Genomic DNA, 15,056 nt, shown 5'->3' with positions numbered 1-15,056 from the left:
GTAATCTAAAAGGAGACTACTTCTGTGAAATGCTGTAAGGGAAGTTTACGTATCTAATTGCAAAGTTTATTTAAAGAATGAAAACACTTGCCCGTTTGTGCAACTCCAACTACAAACAGAACAGATTTCTGAAGGAAGATCCAAAAGCCACTGCAGAGCCCCTCTGGGAAAATAGATCACTTGAAACAAACCATTCTTCAGATCTGCAGATCTTGACACACAGAGGAAATGAGAATATTGGAACTAATGAACCCAAGTCAGAGCCCAGGAATCAGAGCTCACAGGAACTGATTTATTTCACCTTTCACAGTAGTCTCTTCCTTTGAGAAAAGAGCAAGGAAGAAGTAGAGAGAGGAAAAAAGCATACAAAGAGATGTTTTCCATGGTTGAATGGAGCTGAAAAAAAGTTGGACCAACTTTTCCAATGCTGGAAGAAGTCCAGCTGCATTTGCAAATTGCTCTGCTACAGGTCATATGGCAGAGTAACATTTTTCAGAGCAGTTGAAGGGCAGGCATTGCTCTAATACACAGTGGGGAAGAACAATTTTGTTTACTCAAATGGGGCAAGCCTCAATGTTGTTAAAACAAATAAGCAATGATTTAAACAGTTTAAAAGTTTCTGAGGCTTAAGTTCACCAGCCTGTCCTTAGGTGCTATTGCTGCCATAAATAACTCATTTCCTTTCCCACTGCTCATATCTGCTTCCCACACTCTTCACTCAAGCAAGTGCCACTCTTTCTGTGACTGTACTGTAAGTCTGGGTCAAAAATTGATCTAAATGAAAAATAATTCCCCCCCCCAACACACACACCCTGATTCCCCAGACAGATGGGAACAAGAAATAGAGGAAGGATTAGCTCAAGCCTGCGTGGCTACTAAAAGAAATGTTCACAAAATAAGATTCTCTGTGTGTCTGACTCAGGCAGTGAGTACTCAAAATACCTCTGAGCATCTGGTCCTCTGAAACCTGGGCACACCCACCTAATCTGGAGATTAGTTTCTCCCTCTTATAAGGATACATTAAGGGCTTCAGTAAGATGCTGGGTTAGCAGGTCATCACTAGTGACAGGGCTTTAGAAGTAGCTTTTTTTAGAGAGTTTGAAGATACCACAAAACTTTGACACTAGTTGTAATGAAAGAAAGAGTGAATGCAGAAAAACATGAAGATAGAAATGAGAAGTAGAAGAGAGAAAACATAAAGGCAGTTAAGTATCCATAACTAACACAGGAAGTTAAGATACTAACAGGCCATGGAGGAAAATGTTTTGGAGAGGGACTGTGAAGGCATAAGAAGGGGGGACAGTCCTTGAGAGTGACAGCAGTATGAAACAACAGGCTAAGAAGAAAGTGGCAAACAGCGAAACAAGTGTTGACAGGCAGAGGTTAGGGTGTCAGGCAAAACAAAGGATGAAAAAGAAGAAAAATGGAGTAAAATTCATCTTCTGGGGGCAAAAACTGCCTGATGCAGACAGAAAAGTGTGAAGCCAGCCAGCAGGTGGTAGCCTGCTGGCTCAGGAGTATTGCTCTTCCAGCGATCCATGGGAAGGACTCCCAGTGGAGGGCAAAATGACTAGCTCCTGCCAGGGGTGAATAGCACATGTACTGTCGTGGCTTTGCACAGGTGTTACTGGAGGGACTGTTGCTGGGGAAAGAGAAGAGACAAGAGAAAAAGTCATGCAACCACTTCGGGAGAAATGTTAGAGTGGGCTATATGTAAGGACCAACAGCTGAAGTTGTTGGCAGCCTCTCCTGCTGCCCTATGCTGCCCCTGACCTACATGGAGATCTTTCAGAGAAAGGAAAAGATCAGAGTTAGGGAGCTGTCATGCCACAAGAAAATTAGGAAAAAAGGTAAATTTATAATAATTATTAACCTATATTAACTGTTGACCCTGATCATCTCAAGGCTAAAAATTATTGATGAAGTTGCTGTTTTAGAACTATTGCACTAGAATTTGTTTCTATCTTTCATAAATAAAGGATCTAGGTATCAGCAAAGGAAAAGAATGAAGTTCTCCGCAGCACATTTGTCCATTCAGTCATACTCCTTCTTTCCAACTATTACTCTTTGCTGGTACAAGTCATTCTGCTATAGTAGTGACCTAAATCATTGCATTTGCAGAAAGAAGAGATCTACCGGGTAACTTAGTGGAATGTGCAAACACATAGTTGAGCATATAACATGCCTGTTCATGTAATTACTTAGCCTAAACAGAAAAATATCACCCTGTCTCATTTCCCAGGAAAAATAAACAATTCTTCCCCCCAAAAGCAAGCATAAGGAAAAAAAGGCCCAAAGCCCGCCGTAATGTGAGAATGGAAGTTAACACTCTTTCATGTTGTTCCTCCTTCTAGCTCACTTTCCCATGATACCCAGGGAACATCTGACAAATACCTACTATACTTGTGATGGTAGTAAGTTGGCATAGAAGAGGAAACAAGGTACTGAGTTTATTCTTGTGTCAATACAGTATCTTCAGAGAAATGCTTAGGGTGAGAGGAAATCAAGGTTCTTAATTAGTAATCAGTGTGGATCATTTATTCTAGTGGGAGCTGAGAGCTTTCACAACATCACAGGAAGCACAAAGCGCCTTGCAAGTCTCTTGCAAAGACCAGCAGCTTACCTTGCACAGTCCAGCCACGGGCTTATTCAGTGCTTCAGAGTAGGTGACCTTACAGGGGCCACTACATTTGGGGTGCAAAATGCTAATCTATCCCTTACTGAACATTTAAAAAAATTCCAGCTTGGTTTCCCACTCCCTAAATCTATACAAATTTTAACAAGTACACAGCATGAATAACAGGTAACCAGTTTACAAAGGTGAAGACTTTTTTTTGCTGCAGATTGTACAGAATGGTATGAAAGAAAATACGATTCAGGAGTTTTCAGAATCCAGCAAGGAAACTGTAAATCGCTTGGCTGTTTCTCACTGCAGTTGCATTCTGGAAAGCTGTATCACCATCGAATAGACCGCAGTATCACAAGTCAAGAGCCAGATTTCTTCCAGGAATTTATGTAACTATCTTGACTCTCACCAACTGCAGTGCTAATCCAAGAATCTTATTGATCTCTAGAAACATTAAGGAATCATAATAAGACCTCTTAAATTAATCTGAGAAATTAATATCACAAGGAGCCGTGCAGGCCTAAACGCCACTTGCATTGTTCATGAGATATGATGTTTACTGTTCAGAGAGACCTACACAATTGTAGGATGCCATCATTGCAACAGGAACATTATCACTATTACTGGTCACAGGAGATGTGACTAGTACTACATCGGTAATGCTCATTAACTGTAAACACTAAATGTTAACATTTTAAAGTTAAGATAAATAAATAGAATATTAAAAAAGTGCCTACCTAGGTTTTGTATCCGCAACAACACCAGTTATACTACCACTCAAGTAATTAAAAGACAGAGTAGTCTTTCCTTAAGCAAGGCAGCGCTGGTACTTGGTAGAAGAATCATTAACTTCTACCATAAGCAAATATAAACTATGGTTGAGGCAGTTTTAATCTTGTCTCCTCCCAGTTCTGCCCTCTGTTAAAGGTCCCCCAAATACATGTTTATCTACAGGGGTCAAAAACTAATGAGGCAGCAAATGTGCAAGTGGGCTTCATTTGCACACTCTTTTATGGAACATATGTTCTCTTGAGCTTGTCAAGTTTATAATTTCATATAGTTCATACCTTCCTTGCTCTTAAAAACTCGATGACCCAACTTTAGAAGTGTTCCTGATCTTGGTATGATGTTTTATTTTCTTAATCTATGGCTAAAATCTATTCAGATTAAAACTTGTTAGACCCAGCCAGGGATTTGTAGGAAGAGAAAATACAATGCACTGGGCATATTGAACAACCTGCATGTTCAAGAAATATTCATGCTTAGAATAATGATGGTATTTATATTCAGTGCTATTAACAGCATAGGCAAACTCAACAGGAAAATATACTGGGGCTATATGTACTTTGGAACAGGTCTTTATCTACTTACAGCTCTAATTCAAGGAAAACTGAACTGGTTTCCTGAGAGGTATTTTATTTAATTGCTCTCATTGTATACGTGAGTGCTAAGAGTAATTTTAGTTAAAACAGAAATTGGTTTTAGAGCATGTAAACTATGACTACAGTCTGCCTAGATTTTTCACCAAAATGTGCTGTTCTGTGTAATTTATGCAACCCTAAATATGGTCACCATACCTATTCTTCTACCTAGTACGAACAATTACAGCCTACTCAACAATGTTCACCTCTGCATTATCTTAATTATTCAGCCTTCAATGCTATTATGAGATAAGCAGTGATATCTGCTACAGCTCATGGCTTTTATTTCTGACACTCAACAAGACAGCTCCCTTTAGCTTCCACAGAACAAAAGACACCATCATCATCATCATCATTAAGAAGAGGATAGTCATCCCAAAGTTGTATATCAGGGCAATTCAAATGCAAGCATTAATAAAATTAGAAATTAAAAATGCAGGCAGAATCCCAGATCACAAATCCCGTTGGCAATCTCAAAAACCATCTTTTGTGATATGGAAAAGCCCTACCCTGAAATGAGTAAGAATTAGGTCTGCCTCCTGCCTCCCACCTGCTTGTAAGGATACTGCAAAACATCACTCCTATAATGCCTAGTAATTTGCTTTTGATTGCCAGCCTATGAGAATTCATGATCAAGTACGTTCTGGTTTTGCACAGATATGGCCCTTCAGCTTAAAAAGCTCTTCCTTTCAAATTGATACTTAGCACTTGACCCTGATCGTAAATGAAGAGAGCAATCACACTTTTTAGTCTGTTTTGCTAGATAAGCAACCCAGTTGTGTTTAATCACCTCTTGAAAAACAGACTCTCTTGACTTTGCAGCTCATCTTCAGAGCCCTTGGCTACAGTGCTCTCCAACTGGATTCATATTTCCACAAAGAACATGGCTAAAAATGTATACAATATAGCAGGTGTAATCTCACTAGCACCACATCTTGAAATATTAACTATTCCTTATCTCTAGCCTTGTCTGATATATTCCAAAATTCCACATAGCATCTCTGTCAGGATGATGCATAATTATTTGCAGTTAAGAAGACTCAGGATCTGCAGGTACACTGAGGATCTTCTCACACATTTGCAGCTAAGGATGGAAAACCTTAGCTGTTCTATTGTTCTTTAGAGTGGAAATTCTTGCCATTGGCCTTCAACTGCACAACCTTTTATTTTACAATGTAATCCAGTCCTATTTTGCCATTCTCATAATCATTCCTCTTTTTTCCCCCCTCTGTGATATCCAGACCATCCCCTGTTTAACAGCACCATCCACCTTTGTGTCTTTACTGTTATTTCAAAAATGAAGCTGGAATGTTGCACATAATGTATTTATAAATCTGATAGCAGTAAAGAAAATTAAAGAGATTGTCTGGTGCCTAGCTTAGAAACCTATAATAGATGAGTTGATGAGTCTTAACTGCTTGCCTCATCAATGTTTTTGATGTCTCAAAGCAGGGCTAACCTCAAAGTGCTGTACAGTTTCCTGGATCTTCTCAAGTCAATTTTTGGATGAAACTCTTCAAAAATGGAAGTTCCACTGCTTCTCTTGGCACCTGGGCTAGTGTTTGACCTTCCTCGCAATGAATAACTTTATGTGGAGAAGGTAATGTTACTTCACATATATAATGTGCATATATACACATACACACATATGTGCATGTATGTAGAACTGGAATATCCCTTTATGTAGCCTGTGACTATTGCCTCTCATCATTTTGCTGTGCACCTCTGAGGAAATCTAGTGCTATCATCTTCTCTATAAATATTCATTTAGGTAGTTATAGGAAACAATAAGATTCCCCCTCCACCCCAGTGAGCCTTTACTTCTCCCAGCTGAACAAACCCAGCTCCCTCAGCCTGACAATCTTGGTGCCCCTCCATTCAGCTTGATTCAGTTTGTCAGTGTCTTTCCTGTGCTGGAGTGCCCCAAACCAGACACAGTACTCCAAATACAGACTGATTAGTGCTGAACAGAAGGAAAGAATCACTTTTCCAGACCTTCTGATCTTTCACAAATGTAGCCCAACATGCAGTTAACCTAGCAGCATCAAAGGTGCACTGCTGCCTCTTGCTTGGCTTACTGTCTACCAGGACAAATAAATCATTTTCTGCAAAGCTGCTTTTTATCTAATTGTCTTCCTCAGCATATTATACTATGTAGGCTCATTTTATCTGAAGTGCAGGTCTATTTTCGTTTGTTGAAGTTCATGAGGTTTCTTTCAGCCCATTTCTCTAGGCTCAGTGAGGGCCCTCTTGATAGCAGTCCTGCTCTCTAACATAAACCTCTGAGAGTGCTTTCAGCCCTGTTGTCTGAATGTTTAATGAAGATGTTAAACAGTATTAGCACTAGTATTGAACCCTGAGGAACATCACTAGCAACAGGCCAGCAGCTGGACTTTGAACTGCTGATCACAACTTTGAGTCTTCCAGTTTGCCTCCCACCTTATAGTACTTTTTTTCCAGTTCACATTTCATCAGTTTGGCTACTAGGATGCTAAGGACAGTTATATCAAATGTCTTAGTAAACAAAATCCATGATATCCCCTTGTCCACTCATTGTAGAAGGCAACCAGGTTGGTCAGGAATGATTTGCCATAAAACAGTGAGCATATATCCATGCTCACTGTTTTCTGTCACTGTTTCATTGTGCACTTGATGATGGCTTCAAGAGGAACTTGTTCTGTAATATTGTATAATCTTCTCTTGGTATTTTGTTGGTTTCTTTTGCTTGTAGCTTTTTGTGCAAAGCTATAACTGGTTTTCCATGAGTAGTGATCAGTAACAGTAAAGGGAGGGTTCTGTTCACTGTTGCAGAGGAAAAGCATAGTGTTATTATGACTGTATCTATCAGATTTGGGTCTGAATTAAGAAAAAAAATAGGCCATTTTATTGAAAAAAAGAGTAGAGCATATCTTCCTGGTCAACTGATCATGTGCTTAGAATTAACTATATGCGAGAAGTCCAAATTCATGGCTCTTCTGCAGAAGTCCTACAACAGATATGGGCCTCTTTTCTTCTCAGAGGTAGTGATTCTTTACATTTTGTTGTGAGATAAAGCATCAGCCCTCCTCTGCTAACAGTTTTCTCACAACGTTGTTGATGTTTTCAGCAAGTCTACAAGATAGGCTGCCTTGGCACTAGTTTACTGTTATTTATTACAGGATGGTATACCATACTTGTGCTTCTCAGTGCAGTTACTGGTGTTTTGTGTAGGGCACATGCACACACAAAAAGCTGTCTCCTTCTTCTTCTTCTTCTTCTTCTTCTTCTTCTTCTTCTTCTTCGATGTGTCACAAGCTCCATTATTATGCTATATTATTATTAATATTATTATTATTATTATTATTATATTATTATTATTATTATTATTATTATATATATTATTATTATGTCAGGATAAGCATTGCCTCTTGTTTTACGATATTCCATAATGAAAAGAATCTTGCCTTTCCCATGGTTTCATTGTCAGGTTGCATTCAGATGTATTGAAAGACCTACCCAAGATATTTTTGTCTTATGGCTCTAAATCCAAAAAAAGCTAAATGCACTCTGTAGAAAAAAGTGATAATTTTTCATATGGCAAAAAGGGAAAACAATATCTCTTTGGCTTCCTTATTCTAGTACATGAATACACAGCAATTTCTCCCCAGTTTTTTTCTAGTTGCCTATATATCATAAATCTATAACTTGTTTTGGAGTGAAAATATCTTTTATCTTTAGGTTCTATACAGCTGAAAATTTTTCATTATTCAAACTGCTATTGCCCAAGCCATGCGTGGAAGCATTCACACTCAAAGTAGCCTTCATGAACCAGAGCATTTGATGTTGACCAAAAGAACTAGAATGGGAAATAGGAAAGTCTTGCAGTCAAACGAAAGACCATGATATCAAAACTGAGAAAAAAAGACATCTCATTCTTTTTTTTTGTTTTTCCTCATCAAACTCCTTCCATATGACTCTAATTTACACTCAAGGGAAATAACTGGATTATGAGAGCAAGATCCTCATAACAATAATAAAAAATTACTGACATCTCTGAGATATCAGTAATTGCTGATTACTCTTGAGAATAAAAACAATTCTTACAAAAGCCACACGGAGCGACACCTTTACAGCAGGAGATGGTTGCAGACTCCTCCAAGCAGAGGGTGGCAGCAGACTCCCACTAGAAGACTTCCAAGGCACTAGTTTGCAAGGGGTGAGCAGCAGTAGCTGTTGGCCAGGCAGAGGCCAAGTGCAGTGAGCAGCTTTGATTAGAGCTCTTTTATTCTTGGCTACTTATCCCTAAATAAAGGAAATCAATGGAGTTTAGAATTTAACTCTTGGTTAACAAACTAAGAAAAAGAAGAGAGATGCTAAAACTGAGACTGAAAACCTTCAAAGTATGTTTATAGCTACTTCAAGAGAAGGAAAAATTTCTGCTATTGCTCTTTCAGCACATCTAACATCAGTTTGTTGCTGTAGAGCTACAAAGAAAGAAAAGCATACTTACAAGCTGATTTGGTGTCCCCCAAAACTGTTACCATCTTAGCTATTGTCTTGGACCCATTCCTTCCGCTGCTCAGTGGAGCTTTTGTCATTCATAACAACCCACTAATAATTTTGCTATTGATTTGTATAATGTACCTAATCTAGGAAGAAAAAAGAAGGAGGCATGCTGTTTTAATGGCATTTATATTTTTTTCCATTAAAAATACAAGTAGCTTGTAATGACGATTGTCCAGCTTCTCCCTACATCAAATATTAATCAGCAGCCTGATTCAAGGCTGTTATCATAGATGTAGAGCTGAGGGTATGCAAGTCATTGGGAGGTGAGAGTACTTAGACCTCTGTAGGAACTAGACCAAACGTGTGCTCTCTGTGTGTATGTGTCCAGGGCCAAAATCCCCACCACCTTCAAATGGTCCAGAATATTATCCTGAGAGTTAAGGCCTGGAAAAACTATTAAGCCCAACTAATTGAATGCCTGGCATAATACACAACAGAACTTCACTAAGCTGTTCCTCTACCTTGTTGCACTACAGCAGATCTTTTACAAGAAGGGTCAAATCTTGGTTTAAAGACTGCAAATGAAGGAAAAATTGGTAAGATCCCAAACAAAGATGTTCTTGGGGAAAAATGTATGTTATTTCTAAGCCAATTCTATCGTGTTCAAGTTCCAGGTGCTGGAATGTATTCTACCTTTGTCTGCAAGATTAAATAGCCCTCTCCAGTCAGAAATCTTCCCACATGTAAAGGTGATTTGAACATGATCCATATTTTCTCTACATGCTCTCAGTCTCTTACTCCATGACAGATTTTTCCTGAGTGAATAGCATTTCCACAGCTTTTTTTTTTTTTTTTTCTAAGCCAAATCCCATTTCTCCACATCTTTGTTAGACACATCAACAGCACAGGATCAAGGAGAGGATTCTAGTAACATCCCATGTACAACAACCATTCAGTCAAACTTACCCTGCTTCACCGCCACGAGAGCAAGTTTCCTGACCTAGTCACTGTCATGCTGTGAGAACACGCTCCATTTGCTCTCCACTAAATCCTTTCCTCATATATTCCTTTTCAGGATTCAATGAACTGTCTTAATCTCCAATGAGCTATTGGTTAACCAACCTCCTGGTAATATTAACCACATATTGCTTAAGTGAGGTCATTTTAACAAGCATTTTTTAAATGGCCTCCACCTTCATAATTACTCTCTCATAATTTTTTATCGCAGCTATGAGTTTGCTTTCTTCTGGAGGTTGATTAGCACCAGGTGAAGATCTGCTTCATGCCTAACTCCATTAGAGGTGCTCCAGGGAGTAAAAACGATCATTAGATGGAGTCAGATCTACCGTCCCTCTAGCCCTATGGGCTACCCTACAAGTGGGGATGAGCCAGGGGGTGAGGCAACCCCAGTGTGTGCCATGCCCTCACCAACAGGATGCAGCCCCCAGCACCCAATGAGGGTGAGCAGAGACAGAGTAGTCAGAGCTGCAGGTCCCAGCAGCAGTCTAGTGAACATCAGCCAAAGGCAGGCCCAAGTACAACCCAGGAAATCCAAGCAGAAATTCAGAAACAGTCCAGGCTAAGCACAGGACACCTTCAACATGGCTCAGCCAGGAGCAAGTGCTCAGGGCTGAGCTGGAATGGGACACCCAAGCCTCAGGGCAAAGGTGGGGGTCCGAGGTGAGGCTAGTCAGGACCATTAAGGTCCATTAGTGCCATAATGGCCAATAACCAAGGGAAGATGCTTAGGGAGAGTAAGGGTCAGCAAGTGTATCATACGCACTTGCATATGATACACTTCTATTATTCTCCCACAATTCAATTAGTTTCAAAATAAAAGGGAACTCTTGGGCAGCACCAGTAGGAGAAGGCAGGCACATAGTGATCCACACAAAGTTTTCTTTTGTGTAAGTACCATATTTCTGTTTGAACTCTTGTATACCACATTTTTTGCATGATTTCGCAAGTCTTAAATCTACTGTGTGAAAAGCTAACTCCATTTGTTTGTTCTGAACCTTTCTCCTATGATCCTTCTTGCTCCCTAGTACTAGTAATGGAAGAGATGGTGAGCAGCTAATCCCTGGCCACACTCTCCTTCCACTTACAATTTGTTAGACTTCTTTTTTCTTCTTCTTTATATTGTCTTTTTTTTTCCAAACTGAATAGGCATAATCTCTGTTGTGATTGGCCATCCTTATAGCAATGTATATAATCATGCTTTCTCATATGTTCTTTCAGCCTCCAGGGATATATATATATATATTTTTTTGCTTTTGCTTGAGACTTTCAGAGATGGCCTCTACGCTTTTTAAAGAGCCTTCCAAAAATTTTTGTCCCTTTCATCTAGTCACTCTTTAAACCCATATAAACTTCTACCACCACAATTCTACTATTCATCAGCTGACGCAGTACCTCTGTTCATTTATCCTGAACTTGCCAGTTGTTAATGGTGTCCTCAGACGCTCTTCTTATATTATACAATGAAAATGTTCTCTGTTCTTCATGTCACTCAGGATTCTCCCTGACTCTATTTACAAATACTTTTTAACCAGCCTTGTGAATTAGCTACTTGTGATTCTATGTACTATACACTTTATAGCTTCTATACGTGATTTTCTTAATTTTAATGTAATGCAGAATTAAATAGCATATCTTAGAAAAGTTAAACTGTACTGTGTCGTCAACAGTCAAACAAATCAAAATGGTAAAAACACAAAAATGGTCAAAGTTTTCTCTCAGATGAAAATAACCATACTGACATTTTAAAATATTTCACTAATTGTTTCATACATCAACTCTATTCATTATTTTGAGCATATCAAGGGAGTAAACTATCATTACTCATCTTATATATTGTTTGATATTTTCACAACATTTACCTTCTGTCTTCTGGAAATTCCCTTATATTCTAGAATTTGATGTTGCAATTTAATAATGGCACAAGGACAGAGTAGCTGTTCTACCGCCTATCGAGCTGAAGACGCTTCATTTTGTATTGTTGCTTTTTTGCACTCAAATGCTGGGCAGACAAGATCTGTAGTTAAATGCATTGATCTCACACTACTTTGATTCCCACATTTTGCCTCCTTCATTTGTTAGAGTTGTTTTATTATCCCTGCTGGCCTGACCAGGAATGACTGGCTTTAAAGGAGGCTGTTTTATGCCGTGGGAAAGGTACATTTTGCTTTTGGTGGAAGAGAAACCTTGTAGACTCACATGCCCCAGACATGGTTGCACTTCCTGACATGTGATATGGCCTGGCACCCACACACTAACTAATGTGTGCCAATTCAGGCACTTGTTACAGAATGAAGATGCATGTATATTATTTTTTACATGACATACAACGCATGGATACTTCTTGACAACACTGCATGTCCCAGTCAACCTCAAGTGCTGACATGCATGGTCTGGAAATCTCCTCAGCCAATTCTTTTAAAAGCCTCACCTTTGAAAAAGAAAACTGTGTGTTGTTCTGCAGTCTCTCAATTACTGTTTAATATCTGTAATATTAAAAAGGAAAAAATCTACATTTATTACCCTTTGGGTTACACTGCCAGTAGCAGATTTAGTTTGAGATATGTTTAGTTTAAGAGAAAGAATTCTGATAGGAAGAACTTGATGGGTCCAAATTCTTTAGTATTGTGTCCATTTGGTCATTTATTATAACCAGTCCAGGGCTTGTATCTCTAGTCAGACACCCATCCATGCATCCACTTGAATACCTGTAGTAATAAAATACAGCAGTAGACCTGAGAATATTTCAAAATGAAAAAGGAATGTATCTGCTTGGTAGCTTAAAGCGTTAATCATTGCTGAAAGGTGAGAGGAAAAGACTGCTCCTTTTTGAACCATAATGAAAATATGCCTTGCTAAAGCAGACTCTTTTATAGTATTTCTCTTCTTTTCATATGTATTGGAAACAAGGCATGGAAGTAAAAGCCATGCTTTAAAAGAAATATCCACAAAGTACAGGCATGTGTACAGAGGTTTAGGTAATAACCTGAAAAAAAAATTCATGTTTCTTTCTGATATAGAAGAACAGGAGATATTTCTCTTAGTTTCTCTTTTGTCCTGTTCAATAGAATTTGAGTTTTTCAATTTTTTTTTGTTGTTGTTGTTTTTCTCTTAACTTCTGGGAATATTCTATTTTCTCTTTGGCATGAAATTATGTAAGTCTCTGACATGAGCCAAAGCTTACGTTGCCTGAGACTGAGAATAAACAGAGATTAAGTCTGGAATATCTTGAGACCTGTTGATGTCAAAGCCAGTAATCTGCAACAGACCGTAGGTTTGCAGAACCTGGCAATTTAACTTGATTCAGTTTGACTGTAGTGGTCACCACTGTAGTGGTTTGACTGTACTTTTTTTTTTCCTAGCTTCTGTTAATACTTAGACTTTAGCTTGTTGGTGTAAAACATAGATCTACAACAGCTGCAACAGTAAATGAGTAAATTTTCCCTGGCATCTTGCTGCAAGGCATGTGCAGATGTTCACATGTTCACAATTCAGCATTGCTGAGTAGCAGTGTCCCTGCCCTAAACCTCAACTTGTGATTGAGTCACAAATTAGGAAACGTCCCCATTTATCTGACATACATACAAGGTCAGGCATTGAGTGAAGCCTCTTTTAAACTAGCATGTCCTTAATTAAGCTCCTTCTTTTTCTCACATGGTAGGAGAGCTCACGTCTACCAAAAGCGTGCTCCCAAGCAGGCTGTGGAAGGCTCTAACCAGCTCCCATTCCTGGATGCTGATGTTGTTTGGCATTTTTTTGTTATTTTTATGGCAATACAGTATGAATGGGACCCGAGACTGGACCGCTAGCTTTTGTGATCACCCTAACCAGAATGCCTTAGCCAGTCTCATTTCACAAACTTCTTGAATTTTCAATATTTCATTTGTTTAGTTCTATACCCAGCTATGTAAGGCAGAATTAAGAGAATGGACACCAGCCTCTGGTATCCATCACCTATTGCCTCTGACAGTCACCTGGGAGGACAAAGGGCAAGGACAGGGGTCTGGGTCTCCCATGTTCCCAGTGACTGTCTAAACACAGAATCACAGAATGGTTGAGGTTGGAAGGGACCTCTGGAGATCATCTAGGCCAGACCCCCTTCTAAGTACAGTCACCTAGAACACATTGCATAGGATCGTGCCCAGGCAGGTTTTGAATATCTCCAGAGAACTCCACAACCTATATTCCAGGACAACCTGTTCCAGTGCTCTGTCACCCTCACAGTAAAGAAGTTTTTCCTCATATTCAGGTAGAACTTCCTGTGGTTCAGTTTGTGCCTGTTGCCTCTTGTCCTGTCACTTGGCACCACTGAAAAGAGTTCAGCCCCATCTTCTTGACACTCTTTGTTAAGATACTTGTAGACATTGGTAAGATCCCCTCTCAGTCTTCTCTTCTCCAGGCTAAACAGGACCTGTTCTCACAGTCATTCCTCATAGGGGAGATGGGATTCAGGGAGTCCCCCTGAATCATCTTCATAGCCCTATGCTGCACTCTCTCCAGTAGCTCCATGTCTCTCTTGTACTGGGGAGCCCAGAACTGGACACAGTACTCAAGATGAGGCCTCATCAGGGATGAGCAGAAGGGCAGGATCACCTTCCTCTGCCTGCTGGCAACACTCTTCCTAATGCACCCCAGGATACCATTGGCCTTCTTGGCCACTAGGGCACCTTAGTGGCTCCTTCCTGGTTAACTTGTTGTCCACCAGGTCCTTCTCTGCAGAGTTGCTTTCCAGTAGGTCAGCCCCTGGCCTGTACTGGTACATAGGGTTATTCCTCCCTAGATGCAGGACCTTTCACCTGCCTTTACTGAAATTGATGAGGATCCTCTCCACCCAAATCTCCATCATCTCTATATCACTCTGAATGGCAGCAGAGCCCTCAGGTGTATCAGCCACTCCTCCCAGCTTGGTAGCATCAGCAAACTTGCTGAGGAGGCACTCTGTCCCTTTGTCCAGGTCATTGATGAATAAGTTGAACAGGATGGGACTCAGTACTGAACCCTGGGGGACTTCACCAGTCACAGGCCTCCACCTAGACTCTGTGCCACTGATAACAACCCTATGAGCTCTGCCATTCAGCTAGTTCTCAATGGACCTCACAGTCCACTCATCTAACCCACACTTCCTGACCTTACCTATGAGAACGTTATGGGAGACAGTGTCAAAAGCCTTGATGAAGTCCAGGTAGACAGTATCCACTGCTCTGCCCTCATCTACCCAGCCAGTCATTGCATCCTAGAAGGCTATCAGATTGGTTAAGCAGGATTTCCCCTTGGTGAATCCATGCTGACTACTCCTGATCACCTTCTTATCCTACACATACTTAGAGATGATGTACCAGATGAGCTGCTCCATCACCTTTGCAGGGGTGGAGGTGAGGCTGTCTGACCTGCAGTTTCCTGGGCCTTCCTTCTTGCCCTTTTTGAAGACTGGAGAGACATGGGATTTCCTTCAGTCTCAGACCCCTCTCCTGTTCTTCAAGACCTTTCAGAGATGATGGAGAGTGGCC

Source organism: Rhea pennata, chromosome 1, assembly GCF_028389875.1.
Source record: "Rhea pennata isolate bPtePen1 chromosome 1, bPtePen1.pri, whole genome shotgun sequence".
In the NCBI taxonomy this organism is placed as follows: Eukaryota; Metazoa; Chordata; class Aves; order Rheiformes; family Rheidae; genus Rhea; species Rhea pennata.
Note: the sequence above shows the minus strand (reverse complement) of the source record.